The 18,022-nt window shown below is 27.1% G+C and overlaps 1 protein-coding gene across 1 annotated transcript in view; it reads right to left on the bottom strand.

Moving 5' to 3' along the window:
- The window catches only part of LOC129958771 (U8-agatoxin-Ao1a-like), a 134,656-nt gene extending 118,773 nt beyond the window's left edge, over nt 1–15,883 (bottom strand). The window contains exon 1 of the mRNA XM_056071445.1: nt 15,768–15,883. The gene's annotated coding sequence lies outside the window, so the exon portion shown is untranslated. The remainder of the gene's footprint in view (nt 1–15,767) is intronic.
- Nucleotides 15,884–18,022: the final 2,139 nt, after the last annotated feature.

Genomic DNA, 18,022 nt, shown 5'->3' with positions numbered 1-18,022 from the left:
TCAAGGGCTTCAAATCGAAAGTTTTTTGAGTTAAATAAAATGATTCACGCACAACAAATTTTAGCTGTATTATTAAGAAGTTGAATTCAAACGATGAAGTGTTTAATCTTATGTGATGTTTGTAGCATTTGCTTTCAATCGATGCGTTAATGGCAGATGGAAAAAACGACGAAGTAAATTTTTAAAGCTTTTCCCTTTCGTTCCTATTACTGCAGACCAGCAGTGAAAGATCTGATCAATTCCTGGGCAATAAAGGAAAGAAATACTCTGTATCGAGTATGAAAAACTAGGGAACATCTTGTAATCAGTCTTCATCATGTGACATCAGCGAAACTAATCTAAAGCTATTCTTTTCTCCATCATGATGACAGATAAAGCTTTAGTGAGCAACTATAAGAAACATTCTTTATCATGGTGACAGATAAAGCTTTGCAGTATTATCTGAAGTTATTCTTTTTTTTATTTATATAAATTTCTGAGAAAACATTTAACATTCCCGTGTAAAATCATTTGAAATTGCTCAAAATTCTTTCATTTATTTTCCTTGTTAATGTTAAACCTAAGTGTAAAACCATTATTCTGTGTTCAGACTTACGCTTTACTTTAAAAAAAAATTCTAAGCAAAAATTAGTTTTCAGCATTCCTTCTGAAAAAATTGATCAAGGTGCTTTTTCACAGAAATATCATTAGGCGTCCATAGAAAGATCTTCTGTCCAATTTTATTTACAGCCAAATTATAATTACATTAATCTAAATTTTCCCCTCATTTTCCGGAAGTATTTTTGTTGTTTCAAACATCAAAACGTAATAATATAGCAACAATTACAATTTTAAATGTCTAGTCATTATTTTTTAAAAGTTCCAAAAGCTCACCAACTTCAATATGGCAATTATTTTGCTCTTCTATTATAGCAATTATTTTGTCTTTTTTTCACAGGTGTTCTCTTCATAGTGCATTATAATCCAATCCAAATATTCTACGCACGTCGACCTGCAATAACTCAAAATATTTTTCAATAATATCGGAATTCTTTTAATGAAAAGATGGTCTTTACATTGTGAGTATGTGACGTTGTTGTGATGTTTTTTACATTGTGAGTCTTGCATGTGATATTGCAAGTTTTATTTGCCTATGAACAAGATTGCCTTTCTTGTAATGGATTCTGAAGATCACAGATGTTCAAGTCCAACCTTGGACGAATCAAGTCACGCGCCATCCCAAACAAATAAATTATTAACCACCCACTCTCTGGCCTTTGATGTCTGAGCATTTATCGACGTTTCGCTGGCAAGATCACACCACATAGTGTCCCAAGGTGCAACAAAGATCTTTGCTTTCCCTTCACTGGAAGTATGTCACTTTTATGACTATATTTATCGCAAGAAAAGGTACGGGAATAAGCTTTAGCTTCAATATATAAGCACAGGTTGTCTTCCAAGAGAACTTTCAGTGGAAACAGCTCAGCATTGACATTTCACTTAGAAGCAGATCGAGAAATATGTTGATAAAAAACGTACCAATGTAACACTTTTTTTAAAAATAATGTTGATTAAAAACAATCACAGGACAGAACACATGGTTTTCTTTTTTTGATTTAAGGTCTCCTTTCACAAAGCCGATGCAGGGCAGAAATTCATAATTAAGAATAAATGGTATATAAAAAAGTTAAGACTAGTTTAGTTAATATATAAGAATCTATTTTTAATAAGCAGTCAATTTTTAATCAATTCGATCTCCTAAAGCGAAGAAAAAATAATTGTTAGATGAATTTTGACTTTATCTTTCAGTTCCTTATTTTAAGATCTATATTTGAGTTAATCCTTATATTTATGTATAATCCACATTTATCTTTCAAGTATTCCCATTTTGCTAATGCTTTGTATGTTATTTTAAAACACGAAAGAGAAATACTATATCTTTTCTATGTCTAAAGTCTATATCGGACTTTGTGCCAGACTAAAGGCAAATGTAAAATGTCTTATTTAACCTAAGACATTTGCCGTTACTTTAAATAAAGATTATTCAGAAATTCAATAGTACAATCCAGAATAGTTTTAAAACATTATATAAAACGTTGTAGCAAACGGTAAAGACATATTTGCGCCTGAAGGAATAGAAGGAACTTCTGTTTAAGTAATAAATTACTTATTGTCTTTGTCAAAGAAGGAATTTGTTTTTGGTAAGTTATTTTATGGAGCAATTCCGGAAAATTTCCAGAATTCGATTGAAACATTTCCATATATTTATTTGTTTCACCAATTGAAAATGAAAATATGTATTTTTCTTGGTGATATCAAATTTCTCTAATTGAATAAAATTCAAATACAAATGGAAACCAGATAAAATACAAAACGAAAAAACAAAAAAACTGAGGCTTATAACCTGTTTGAATGGACAACTGAAGCAATTTGTCAATTTGCATCTTATTTCAAATCTTATATTGAGCCTAATTGAATTCCCCAGCTGAATTTTCTTTTTAAAAAATTCGCATTCGATCTTTCGTATAATTATTGGAGCTTCGAGTAGTTTAAGAGCTCTCTCTCTCTCTCTCTTTCGCTTTCATATTTAATCAGAATCTATTTTTTTAATCTTTCATTCATCAAAATTCGAACCACTTTCTTTACTTGAATGGAATACGAATTCTAATCAAAAGAGAGCTCTTTCAGAATATTATATATAAGAATAAAGGCTTTTATGATGGAACATAAATTACTTCAGAGTATATAACGACATAGATAAAGTTGTTATAATCAGAGTTAATGCAATTTCATTTATTGTAGAAATGAAAGTAAACCAGAAAGAAAGCAAATAGATGAATTTTTAATGTAAACTGTGATTTTATTTAATATTTGATTACAGAAGGTAGCCAAGTGTGCTTGTAAAGAATTATCCATTTTTTAATGTTTCATGTTTATGTCGAATTTCTAAAGACACGGTTATCAATACATTTAAGAAGAAAGAAACATAGGAAAAATTTGCATTTAATATTAAAATAAAATGAATAAAAATTATGCATGCAATTTCAATCTCATAACAGTTACACTGATAATAATTACTTTTAAAGTGTAATTAAATGAAAGATGAAGATTTCAACCATATTTTTGATATCTCTGTAGTAAATATGGTATTGTTTTTGCTTATATAAACAGACAAGATTATATTTTTTACATTTTGGTGTACGAAATGTACAAAGAAAAGAATATTGTAATTATTAAAAATATTAGACTTCGGGATTTGAATAAATCTTCATATTTTAGACCTCTTGAAGTCTGAAAAAAATTCTTTTTGGAATTTTTTTTTTCTATCTGTTTGTGATCATAACACAACAATTGAATAAACTAAAGTAATTTTGCATGTTATCTTTTTTATTAAAAATATTTATCCAGAAAATTTTATAAGAAGCTCATCAAAGCAAATATATCTGTTTTTTTTCTTTCTAGTAAAATTTAAAAACACTAGAAGCTAGAGGAATGAAATATAGCAGTTGGCTCTATCATTAGCTATATGAATGAATCATTTTTTCACCAGTTCCTAAGTCTCTATGTGAAGTAATGGTTTTAAAAAGCAACAAGTTATATGGACGAATTTTAGTCAATTATTTTAAAGCAAATATATCTGTTTTTTCCTTCGAGTTAAACTTATTAACACTAGAAGCTACAGGAATAAAATATGGCATATTGCTCTATCTTTAGCTATATAAATGAATCAATTTTTTGGATAAAACAGTCTGATGACTGACTATCTGTTAAATTTCTAGGTATATATATATGTATGAAATAAGGATTCAAAAACACAACAAGTAAGATGGATGGATTTCAGTTAATTATTTCAAAGCAAATATGCCTGTTTTTATCTTCGAGTGAAACTTATAAACACTACAAGCTAGAGGAATGAAATAGGGCACAAGGTTTCAATTATTAGCTTTATGAAAGAATAATTTTTGGATAAAACCGTCTGATGATTGACTATTTGTTAGGTCAGTTTGTAAGTCTGTATATGAATTGATGATTAATAAATGCAATAAGTTAGATGGATAAATTTTAGTAATTATTTCAAATCAAATATGTCTGTTTATTTTTCTTCAAGTAAAACTTATAAAAACTACAATCTAGAGGAATGAAATATGTATATGGTTCTATTATTAGCTATATGAATGGATCAATTTTTGGATAAAACCGTCAGATGACTGACTATCTGTTAGGTGAATTCCCTAAGTGTATATTTGAAGTGATGATTTAAAAAAAGCAACACGTTAGATGGATGAATTTTAGTTAATGATATATACACAGAAATTTCAAACCTAAATTTATACTCAATATGTCAAACCAAAGACACCCAAAATATAGACTCGATTCTCTTCTCTATATAACGGAATTGAACATAAAACATGTTGCATAATGTTTATATATGGTAAAACCAAGGTAAGAATGTTCCCACTGGTTGCGAAATCAACAAATTCATTTTACTGAACTTCTTCTGTTACATAATAGAAAAATGAAAAGGTATTGTTAAGTAGGAAGCCTCAACTCAAGCTATCATTTTACAGAATTTTCTTTTAATCACCTTGAGGTGAATTTCTTAAGAAACGAGTAAAATATATTGTAAGGAAAGAAGAAAAGAAAATAACCGGGAGGAAACAAGATATTATGATTGTACGAAAATTTCTCAGGTTGGTTCTCGGTGATTTAAACTGAGAGCAGGTAGACATATATTATTTAAAATGAAAAACAAGCATTTAAAACACAAGCAGAGATACTGTGTTATATAATTAATAATAGTTATGTAATTATGCTTGTATTATATAATTAATTTTTTCCATAATTGAATTTCATCTATTATCCTTGCTTTTAAAGCTAATAATATTCATTATTTCACTTTCAATTTACATTTTTCATTTGAAAGTGTGATAGACTTGTGGATTTTATAAAGACTTTGAGTTTGAAAATTTTAAGATGAAAATTAATTTTGAAAACATACTTTTATTAGTGTATAAACATTGCTCATTTCTTTATTTTAATTCTTTTCGAATTTAAATATGCAATTCACATGCTCTCATGTCATGTACTGAATTATTTGTGAAATTTATAACCAGATGGAGTCATATGTATTGAATCGAAATTTAATTCCATTAATCGATTAATTGGCAATTCAGTTCTGAAGTTAAACAATTTAATATCATCGAAAACATGTAAATATGCAGAATTTTAAGCCCCTAGCATATTAGGGAATGACTGAGAAATCGATCACAAATTTTTCCCATTTCAAAGAAGAAATTAATCAAGTTAATTACAAGTGTATTATAAAACGAATCTTTTAAGTACATTTTAATATTTTATTTCAAAGAGTGAAAAAATACCATTTTCTAGATTATGAAGCTTTCTATCTATATCTTTGCTAGATCTTATACCTTAATGAATTGTTATGAATGTCTCACACTTCCAGTTCTGATAATGAAAGAAAGAACTTTGTATTAATGCAATAAGAATTGCACATGTAGCATTTTCTAAGGAAATTTTCTCCGAGGGCAAATTTATACAATATGAAGAGTTAATTTTATCTTATGTTTCAAAATAGAAGGTTGAGAAGTACTTTATAATTAACTATCATTTCATACTGAGTTGCTAAAAAATTAAAAAGAGAAAGCACCATTATACTAACTGTCAATGAATTAATGTTAATCATCATCAATGGTAATCATTAGTAATCATAAATTATTCATCACAGCTGATATGTAAATGATCAGCGGAGTTACAAATAATTCTTGAACTCCTGACCTTTATGCAGCATAATCAGGAAACAAAACAATAGGAGTTGATAAAATAAAGGTAGAATTGAATAATGATGAATTTGATTGAAATACAGGGTAATTTAAACAAGTTAGGTTAAAGGCCCAATATTAAGGTAAACGAGGGCTGTTTTGCGTCTGATTTCCTAATTTTATGGTTATTTGGAGGACCATACATAGTATGGACGTTATAGTTTTAAGATATACGACCATACATATACTTCATTTCAGCAAGCATCTTCTTTTGAAGTTTCCACATCTTTGTCTACGAGCTTCAGTGTAAGGACTATACTCTGTGGGTCTAATACCTTACAAGTTGAACATTATTCAATTCACTATAAACGATGGATATGTTGTTAAGTCGGGTATCAAATCTATCATAATGTAGTCACGAAATCGTGACTTTTCTACCAGACTATCTTAAAATACTAAGTTTCTGTACCACAGATTAAAAATCAGTCTTTGCTTGGTTTAATCTTTGCGAATCAGCCTTTACAGAATTCGGTTTTTAAAAATCATGCTTAAGTCTTTACAAATCATTAATCGAAATTAAATGTCTTTACAGAATCCAGTCATTAAAAATAATTCTTAACAGAATTCAATGTTTTTCTTAACCAGTCTTTCCAAAATTAAATTGCTTTATCTTTAAAACAAACAGCATCTGATAAAATGAGCGATTAAAACACACATAACATTACCGATTTTAACACAAAAACAAACAAAAGTGGCTTTTAAAATATTTTATTTGCCCTTTTTAATAATAATAATAATAAACATATATGCATCGAATTCCACAAAAAGTGCTGGTATGAAAGTATTTCTATTTTGTTTTTTAGATACTATTTACCGATAACAATCATTCCTTTATTTACCATATTGAACTTCAATATAAAAACACAATACCATATCATGAGGAATAAAAAATATATCTCATAATTCAGTGATTAATTAATAAAAAGAGTCACTATTTCGGTTTAAAAGTGTTATGTTACTGCATCGTATACTTAAAGTATATGATATAGAAAAGTAACATATATAAGAACAATCCATTTATCTTTTATCCTAAGTTTTATTTTCTAGTTTTCTGAAAGAGTAAATTTCAAAAAGCTTCCAGTGTGTTGGGAATCAGGGAGAAAGGAAACAAACATTTGATGGATGATATTTCATGCCAGCGATTACTAGGTCATTTTCAGAATATCTACGAACAAAGAAAGACAATATTTCGTAGATTAGGAAGAAAGATGAAATTTTAGAAATAGATTTATATTACTGTTTTCAGTGGTGAATGTATATAGATTTATAAATATGATAATTAAATTAAAGTGCTTAACAATTCATTCAGTGTATTAATATTTCGGCATGAAGTTGTGCACAGGATGCTTTTATTTCAATATTGTTGTATCAGTTCAGAATTGATTCGTATTTCAAGTATATATTCAGTATTTCAAGTATATATTCAGTATTTCAAGTATATATTCAGTATTTGAAATATATATTCAGTATTTCAAGTATATATTCAGTATTTCAAGTATATATTCAGTATTTGAAATATATATTCAGTATTTCAAGTATATATTCAGTATTTCGAGTATATATTCAGTATTTCAGATTTTTGTATCGTATCAATTTGATTGTATTCAGCTAGAACAAAAGCATTGTTAAAGAACGAAAGGTCTCTCAAATTGCCTCAGTAAATAATTCAAAAATGCACTGATATAGTAAACAAATATAATAAAGCTTCGTTTGCAGGGACGAAATGAAGTAGAAGACTGAAATGCCAGATTGATTTTAGAAATAGATTTATATTACTATTTTCAGTGAATGTACATAGATTTATAAGTAAAACGATTAATATTTCATTCGTTGAATTATTATTTCGATATCAAATTTTGAACAGGATGCTTTCATTTTAATATCTTCTAAATTTGAGGAGATTGTATTTAGTTCAAACAAAAGCATTGTTAATGAATGAAATAAAGTCTTCTGATTTGCCTCACTAAATAATTCAAAAATATAGACAAATATAGAAAACCTTCGTTTTCACTGACGAAATGAAGTAGAAGATTGAAATGCCAGATTGATTTTAGAAATAGATTTATGTCACTGTTTTCAGTGAATGTATATAGATTTATAAGTAAAATGATTAAATCAAAACGATTAATAATTCATTCTTTGAATTATTATTTCGATATCAAATTGTGAACAAGATGCTTTCCCCTTAATATATTTTAAATCTGAGAAGATTTTATTTAGTCCGAACAAAAAGCATAATGAATGAAGGAAAGAAAGAAACAACCTCACTAAATAATTCAAAAATGCATTGAGAGTCGACAAACATAGTAAACCTTCGTTTTCAGATATGAATTGCGGCTGAAGATTGTCTCTAAAATAAAAAAAAAAATCTGTAAAAATCCTGAACTACGTTATGCGATTTCAGGATTTTTTTTCAATGCGGCTTCACGATTTTATTGCATCAATATATGAAATGTTGTATTTTAATAAATTTTTTCTGTATAATACAAATAAAAAATATTAAATGTTTATGCTTCATTATTGATAAAATAACACCTTACAACTATGGAGAGTGAATAATAGGAAAATAACAGTAGGTAGATTCCGTCCGTTAAATGAAAATCTCGTTATAACAAGGATTTATCGTAATTATGACCTATAAACTGCTATTAATAAAAAAAATATTAAATGTATATGCTCATTACTAACAAACTATTACAACTCTGTATTGGAGGGTGAGTAATAGAACAATAACAGTAGGTAGATTCCATCCGTTAAATGATAATCTCGTCTTGAAGAGGATTTATCGTATTTATAATGTATAAACTGTTATTATTAATAATAAAAAATATTTAATGTATATGCTACATTACTAACAAAATAACTCCTTACAACTATATATTGGAGAGTGAATAAGACGACAATAACAGTAGGTAGATTCCGTCCGTTAAATGAAAATCTCGTTATAACAAGGATTTATCGTAATTATGACCTATAAGTTGTTATTAATAATTTAAATGGTTTAAAACAAGTAATTCATTTCTTTTTATCAATAAAATGTATACATTATATTATTTCTATTACGAAATGTGTTTAGAATTATATTTTATTCAAAAATATACAGTATTTTCGAAGTCAAACAGTTTAAGTGATGATGTATTAATAAAGAAAGCCTGCATAACATATGAGAATAAAGCATTAAATTTTCTGAAAGTAATTATATACTAATACTTAAATAAAAAACGCACAGCTTTTTGAAGTCATCCATTTTAAAAAGTAGATGATAATGTAAAATCTATAAGATATGAACAGAAATCGTTAACTTTTCTAGGCTCTTAGAAACGCTAAAATTCGAACCAACGCAAACGTAATTTAGACAAAATGCTTGTTAGTAGCACGAATAAAGAATCTCATAAAGCTAAAACACTTCCTGACTCCCCCTTCAGAGGTGTGTTGTATTTATAACAAAATACAAACAAGCAGATTGATCGAAACGTGTAAAAACACCCTAGATTTGCTTCATAGATATATCTTAGGGGAAAAAATCATGTTTATCGACATAAAAACATGATTTGGAAAAAAAAATGCGACCTGATTCTGTCACCACCGAGCAATCCAATCACTGCCGTGGTGATTTACTTACTAACTAGATAGTCGATACTGTCTTATTTGAGAATATTTGGGCAGTCAACCCTATTTATTCGGTCAATCGTCAAAGCAATCATTGGCTAAGTGCGTTGAATAGTTTATTATGTTTCCGATCCCTAGAAAGTAGTAAAAAGTTCTACTTTTGCGCATGGTAACTGTCTTTCTTGCCTATAAATAATAAAATGACAACAGGAGGAATATTGGCTATTATTTATAAGCATTGCTACTCTTATGTGTTTCGTGAAAGTAAAAGCTGATTTTTTGAAATGATGAAATCATCAAAGACGATCATTATGTTAGTGTTTGTTCATTAGATCGATGGATAAGGTTTCAAACTTTGTAAAATAATATCTATGTTCTACTTTAATATTCATATTGAAATAAATGAGTCTTCAATTTGTAAAAAGGACCTTCATTAATTAAAAATGAAAAATTGCCTTTTTTTGAAAAATCAATTTTTTGGACTAAGGGAAAATGGCTAAAAAATTTAATGAAAGAACATTTCAAAATTCAGAAACATAAAAAATTTCAAGAAAGGAATTAAACCTTTAAAAGGCCATTTTTTTTTCTATTCATGGCATATTTAGGATTGAGAGTGACTTAAGAAAAGTGATTCATTTGTCTGATTAGGTAAATTTGATTTGATTAATTAATTAATTTAGTTAATTAATGATTAAGTAACAAATCCAGACAATTTATTTTGCTTGAAATGAGGAACTGAAGCATCTAAGTTTCTGTCTTATTGAAAAATGTGTCAGAACTTATGCTAACCTACATAACTTGATGCAAAGGTTGATGAATTTGGTGGGAAGCATACTGCCCATGGCCTAAGGAAGGATTAAAGTAATTCGTTATCGAACTTTATTGCCTTATGGCAGATCTAGACATACTCAAAGAAAAAATTTTCACCCAATATTTGTTTTATGTATAAGTATTACAGATATTTTTAAAACATTAAGTGATGTCATGTTCCTTTTCATATATTGATGATTTGCTTCAAAAAAATTTAAAAGCTAACAGATAATTGGATTATTATTATTACTATTATTATTTTTAGGCAGAATCGCATAATTTAAGATTTATGATATGATGATTTCTGCATAAATTTCTGATTTAAAAAATTGAATCTAGGGAATACAGATTGCCCCATTAAGTTTTCAGCTTCATAAGTCTGATGGCATAAAGAAGCATAAGAAATTCAGAAGAGACATCTTTAGTGAAATTTTTTCTAAGAGCATGCACTTTAATAAGTACTACGTGGCAATGTCGTTCTTTTTGCATTACCCTATCCCTTATGATCCCTTATTACCCTTATGATGTCATTTGATCTTCCCAGAAAAATCTGTTTTGGTACGTATTTTTACTTTCAGTTTGGTGTGGAGAGAGATGGAACCTAGATGGTAACAAGATCTTGACACAGTTAAATAATTATAATTAATTAATTTGGATGTAATTAGTTAATGAATTTATCTGGAATAAATAAATCATTTCAAGCAAGAATCTTTTCTAATATTTTAAATTTTTCATTAATGAACAGCAATAGTGAGCTGGAAAAGACAAGCATTGATATAAATAGCCATCTGAAAGAATTTTGCAGAGTTCTGTTAATTTATTTTAAAATAAAAATAAATGCACTAAATATTGACACTCTCATAGATTTATATTTCAAAAATCTACAACCGATAATCAGTGTGATTTCAACTAATTCAATGAGGAAAATATAATCAAATTTCGCTAAGACGTATCATCCGAATTTCCAAAATTTTCCTTCTCTCTTTCGAATATAATTCTGCCGAGTACGGTAGAAACTGATCAAATGTAAAATCACAAGATATATGTTAATTTATTTCATAAGAAAAGATAAACACATATTGTTATTAAAATTTTCCTTGATTGTTCTTTCGAGAATCTACGAACAATAATCAATGTGAGATCCTAACTGATTCAATGAGCGGTACATAATTAATTACCGCTGAGGCGCGTCAGTCGAACTCACCAAATCTTTCCCTATCTGCTTCGAATCTCATTCATCAGAATACAGTAGAATCAAAGCAAAAGCAAAATCATAGAATATATGGATAATTAAGAAAATAAATAAGTCCTAGAGTTGCATAAATCACATTCTGAATTATGTTTATTGATTAGCAATATTGTAGCTATTTGGAATACCGTCTTTGAGAATTATTTCATGCTCATAATCGAATCATAGATGAAAGTGGAAGAATGCTATGCACATCATCACGATTCGTTTCGTATATCTTATGATCTAATATGGATACTCATAATAACGGTTGCAGATAACTGGAATTCTACTTTTGAGAGAGATATGGCGACATCAATAGGGTTGCTAATTTATTATTCGAAGAATTCCATTTGTTATTCTTTTGATTATCTTATTATTTCTTTGTATCAATATTTTTTGCTGCAAGGTAGAAAAATGAAAAAGAACTTTTTTACAGTAAGAAATGACGGTTGTGAATTAAGTTTACAATTTCCGTATCATATTCATTTACTTTCGATCATCCTTTTTAATCAATAAAAAAATAACAAATATTATGCAACTGATTAATAATTCATTAATAGCTCTTAATGCATCTATTATCAAACTGAATTGATTTAATATTATAAATAATTAATCATAAGTTCAAAATCATCAAATTATTTACCAAAATTATTAAAAGAATTTTAAATAGTTAAAATAAATTTCAATCTTTCCTTAACATTTGCCTTTATAGCTAGTGTAAAATAGAGGTAAACGGAAATACCAAAATTTCACGAAGTAAATACTTAACCGTTTTCTAAGAAAAAATTAAAAAATTTTTAAGCATATATTTTTATTAAATAAATTACGCTTAGAGAAATGTTTATTTTTTACATCTAATGAAACAATTTTCAATATATAACTAAATAAATATGAGAAATTAGCATAAAAAATTGTGTCAAGTTGTGTAACATATGTGCTCACAAGGTCTTGTTTCAATAACGTAAATAAGTTTTATTTTAAAAAAGTTGAAAAAAAAATTATTACATTTGTTTCGTATTGCTAGCGTACAGAAGATATATGATTGCACATTCAGTTTGAAGCTCCTACTTGTAAATCTTGATTAAGTCAAAGCCTGCCTATTATTCAAAACTAAATTTCATTAATAAAAAAATCAAAATCAAGGAATACTTGCTGCCTTTATGGTTGTAATTATTTTTATCTTTACAAAAACATAAGGTATATGATAAAAGTGTTATTTTAACAGACACTCAAAGGCATTCTTTTAAAAAATGATAAAAGAAAACCATCACAATTTTCAGAAGGAAGCAGCGAAAGCTAGAACTAATTGTTAGAGTAAAAAGAAAGATAAGAGACATTTTACTGCTGCTTTATTTCTTCTTCTGTTTGAGTAAACGTTTCAGATTATTTAATGCTTGCACTTTTAAAAATAAAAATAAAAAATTCTAAATGAAATGGTTAGAAAGAATAATAATAGTAGAAAAGAACCATAAAAAGTAAAAAAAAAGAGTCATTAACTGCATTGAAATATTTGTTTTAACCATTGTATTAGATTGTAGAATTAGCAAGCTTCGCGAAATGCTGGAATAAAATGATACGCGATGTACAAAAAAAAAAAAAAAAAAAAAAAAGGACAGATGACAAGATTTTTTCCACAAGTATTGATGAAAACGACGAAAATGTAACATATTTCACAATTATCATACTAAATTAATCAACTTATGTCAAAATTAATTTCTAAGTTCAATATTTTCAATATATTTAATATGAAAATGATTTCTATAATATAATGAAGAATTTTATTTACTGATGAGATTGATTCTGTACAGTAATATTCATATCAGTTTTGAATAAGATTATTTTTTTACAAATATAATTTTATAACTCTCAAGTTTGTTAAAAGAATGACTTTATTTTGTAAACATTATTTCTTAACTTTTTTTCCTTTTAAAGAAGAGAATATTTGTTCGTTGTATATGTATTATATATTTTAAGATGCAATATCATTTATTGATGGTGGCTCGGTAAAGTATGTTTTTTCGTTTAAGAAACATTTGATTTATTATTTACGTGGGTAGTAGAGAAATATATAAAATTTTGAATGTCTGGAAATGAAGAACAAAATCGAAACCATAAATATTCAAAATGAAATATGTTTTTTAGAAATATAGTAATATAAATTGTGTGTATTAAGTTGAAGCATCATTTTGGAATAAACTGCACTTTTTGCTCAAACAATAAATAACGTTGAATAAAAAGCAAATGGATGAAAAAAGAAAATATATTTTATGCAATTAGAAAAAATATCTTTTTAATCAATATTATTGTATTTAAAGTTTCACACAATTCTCACTGCAATGTAATTTTTTATGAAATATTTTAATGTAAAGATACCCCGTTTAGGTTATTAACATCAACAAATTCAGAATAGTTTTAGCGAAGCAACATATGAGTTAAACCTCAAATTCAAACTTCTTTATTACCTATTTAATAGATATAGAAGGAATTAATACTCTTTTTTATAATATTTATGTTCCTTTAAAAGTTATCAGTTTAGTTTTATAAAATTTTATAAATTATCAGAAGAATGTATGATGAGCATATTTAAAGTACAAAAAATATACTTTTACAATTTATATAGTAAACTCGGGTCCATATGGCGGGATATTATGAATTTAAAATTGAATTGAAATCCTTTTGAGTGCATTTTTCTTAATCTTTTTCAAATATTAACTCTCTTAACAATAGCATTTTAAGTAAATTATAATATTTTCTATTAAATATTTTAGATTTGTAGTATCAGATTACGAAAACCATGCATCTGTATTTTTAGTAATGAAATTATAATGCATTTCAATTTACTGATCTCAACATTCTCTGAACGAATTTGAGCCAATATAAATAGTTTTATTTCATATATATCGAGCATTTATGTTTTTTTTTTCGACGAAAGTTGTCTGAGGCCCAGCTTTTCAATATTCCCAATTTAAATTAAAATAGTATTTTGAAATAATTTTTGAAGAGCATATTGGATTAAGTAGATTAACATATATTCATATAAGCCAAAAATCATATCATCAGTCATCATCAAAAATTTGATCGTAACAAATTTTTGATGATGACCTATAGTATTTCCTTTTATAATTGTTTATTATGAAATTATATTTTTTTACTAAGATTTCAGAGCAATATGCGATATAAATTTATACTGCCTTCGATTAAAGTTGTAATCATTAAATCACGTTTTTAAAATACCTGAACTTTATGATTAAATTCTTTTGTTTCAAAAAAGCAGAAGACGTTTTAACCATATGTTAGAAAAATCACAATGTATTTTTGAAGCAAACATTTTACAAAATAGATTAAATTTTATATAGCCCCAATTAGGAGACAATTTTTCATTCTTATTTTCTTTTCCTAAAATTTCCATGGTTAATTATTAAATGTAAATTACTTAAAATATTTTTCTATGATAAAAGGAAGAATATAACTATGGTAATTTTGCGTCTGACGATCAGAGTCGGACTTCAAATCAGTCATTTCTAATACGTAAAAATCTTCTAAAAATATCTGAATCAACGTTTATTCTGGAAAAAATTTCTGTATTCTTCTTTCTGTATAGTTGATATTAAATTAATTCACTGAGATCTTTAAAACATTCATTATCATGTTTTTATACGGAGAAAAATTGACATTTATGTATCCGTACTTATTAACATATTGTCAATATTTTCAATAAAGTGTTTAAAAAAAAGCATTCTAAAAATCAGAATATGAATCTAAATTATTTTGTATTTGCTTTAAATAATGTTTTAAAGTTTTAAAATTGTGTAAAACAAAAGACCTGCGACAACTTCCAGCTTAGCGCACAACTTAAATACAAGGCGAAAGTTCTCTATGTTTCAAAATTTCATTCATATTAAGATTTGAAAATAGTATCATACTTGCGGTTGTAAAATATATATCTTTTGAAAAAACTTGTAAAAATCATTCGTTAATTTTTTATTGTAATTTTCAATAAACAGTTTTTTTTTTCATATGTATTACACAGATTCAAAGCCATTCGTTGTTCGAATTAAAATTTAAAAAAAATCTGAGTTTATAAAACTATTTTCAAATTATTTACAAATAAATACGAAAAAACTGTATTCAATTAAATTAAAAAAAAGAGAGACATTTTTAAAAAACACTTTTTACCAGAAAAAAAAAATGTTTTAAAAATTTTTCTCATATGTTTTATAAATTAGTGCTGTTTTTTAAAAATAATTTTATTGAAAAATGCGAAAAGCCCAGGAACTGAACGCATTTTTAGGACTTACCTCACGGAGAAATATACGTGCGTGTTCGTCAAAAATCTTACGTCGAGCAAGTAGGGACTTTAAAGAAGTTCACACTTCGGACTCAAGATTCACACTTTTCAGAACCCTGTTGCTTATTGGAGTCCCACAAACTCCCTTTTTATATTTCCCGACTGTCTCACAGGGGAAGGGGGCATGCGCACACTTCCTATCGATTAGGCGCGGAGCGCACCATTCGGTCTACCGCCCACATGAAAATTCGAAGAGCGACAACATTTGTGGAACAAACTTCTGATTCATCACCAGTTCATCACATCAGAGGTAATGGACCAAACAGGCCATCAGATAAAGAGATCGTGGGATCCATTCCCACCGACAAAATTTGCGCAGAATAAATTTGAACTGGAGGACCCCTGGAAAGTATGGCATTTATGGGACAAAATTGTATGCGAATACGTAGTTAGGGCAATATTTCGCTTTAAGTGAACCATTCTGAGAGATAATTTTAAAATTAAAGCATTACAGCAGCTAAATAACAGCGGGTAAGAATGAAAAGTAGGGTAAAAGGCAACTTGCTGTGAAAGAGATATAAAATTTATTTTTCCTCCAACAGTTACGTTGACTGAAAGGGAAATTTTGGGTGAAATATCGTACACATTTGATGAACTAACTTTGTTGTTACTGTAAATGGGACTCCTTTCATGCAAGATAAATTTTTTAGTTCCTGTCAGTTACTGACTGTCAAAAACAACAAGTTATATGGCAGTAAAATAATGGAAAACAGAAAGATGGAGACAGGTATAATTAAATATCCTATAGTGGACATATCAGTCACGTAAACCTCTTAAATATTATTTCTAAAGAATTCAAATTTTAATTTTGCCTTACATTTATTGCAAATGGTATTTTAGTCTACACATTTCATAAGTGGTATGATTTTTGTAATTTTCTCGTTATAAAAAAAAAATTATATCTTCCGTATGGGATATTTTTTGCTTTTATTGAAGTATATTTAAGCGCCTTTAAAAAATAGTAAGAGGCAACTTTTATGACATCATCGAAGAAATCTTTATTACATACATTATGTTACTTTATTACCTTATCATATTTAAATAGTATAGCATGTAAATATTCATTGCATTTCAACATTTTTATCTGCGTAAATTGATCAAGCTTTCTCTCACATTACAAAATTTAAATTCATACACACAATGATTTTTATACACTTTTATTGAATTTGACGTGTTTCATGTTGATAAAGGTAGGATCATTAATCGAATTTTATCTTTCTTCCTGGTGTGCTACAATCTTGAAATTTGGTTCATTTTGTTTGTTCAGTGGCAATACACTATGCTGAAATATTTCAAAACTGAATTATTGCTGCATTATCAATAAATTGTACGTAAATTTTGATTTAACATGAGATACCATTTATTTGTAAACACGAGAAAAAGATTCATCACCAAATTTCAAACATTTATTATCTTTTATATAAATTTATAAGATTCCTTAATAAGAAATTAAAAATGGAAGATAAAATAATAGAAAATAATTAAATAATAAATAAGCAATTTTTATCGCTAGATTCTCTAACATAAGATTGTTTAAAAAAATAGTTTTCCTCAAATTCATTTATATGAAATTTTCTATTGGTGGTTGAAGTTACAGTTAATAATGATTTCTAGTGGACTCATTACCTGGAATAACATTATCATTTTCAATCTGTAAATTAGTTTGAATTAAATATTTTTATTTCTTAACTTTAAGTCAAATAAGTAAAATCTGTTAATACTTTTGATTGTTTTTTCTTGTTGTTAGAGTGTATGCTAGCAATTATATTAAATTATTTCTCCGAATATTTCTACAGCATAGCAAAGATTTACAAATTCTAGTAGTTAAAAATTTAGTTAAATTAAAATATTTTTAAAGAAGAGTTAGAATAATTTTGTTCTTTTGTATTTTTTCATCAGGTTAGAACAGATAATCATGATTTTTTTTCGCTAACGATATCGAAGTTTTAAAATATATTTGAAGGAATTGGTTAAACTTTGGCACGTTTTTAGGCTAATAATTTCTTCCTTTTATTTCTATTCATAAAGCTAATAATTATTAGTTTAGTTTCCTCAAAATAGGTGAATCAATATTATTTCAAAATTAATGTTCCATTCTCCCAATTTTTTCGCCTTTAAAGTTAAAAATGATTTACTTTTCATTGGTAAAGAACGGTTTAGTTATAAAAAGAATTTCGACACTTTTATATGCTGTAATTATCTCTC

This window comes from Argiope bruennichi, chromosome X1 (assembly GCF_947563725.1).
Source record: "Argiope bruennichi chromosome X1, qqArgBrue1.1, whole genome shotgun sequence".
Classification (NCBI taxonomy): Eukaryota; Metazoa; Arthropoda; class Arachnida; order Araneae; family Araneidae; genus Argiope; species Argiope bruennichi.
The sequence above is the reverse complement of the archived record's forward strand: the minus strand, read 5'-3'. Positions and strand labels throughout refer to the sequence as shown.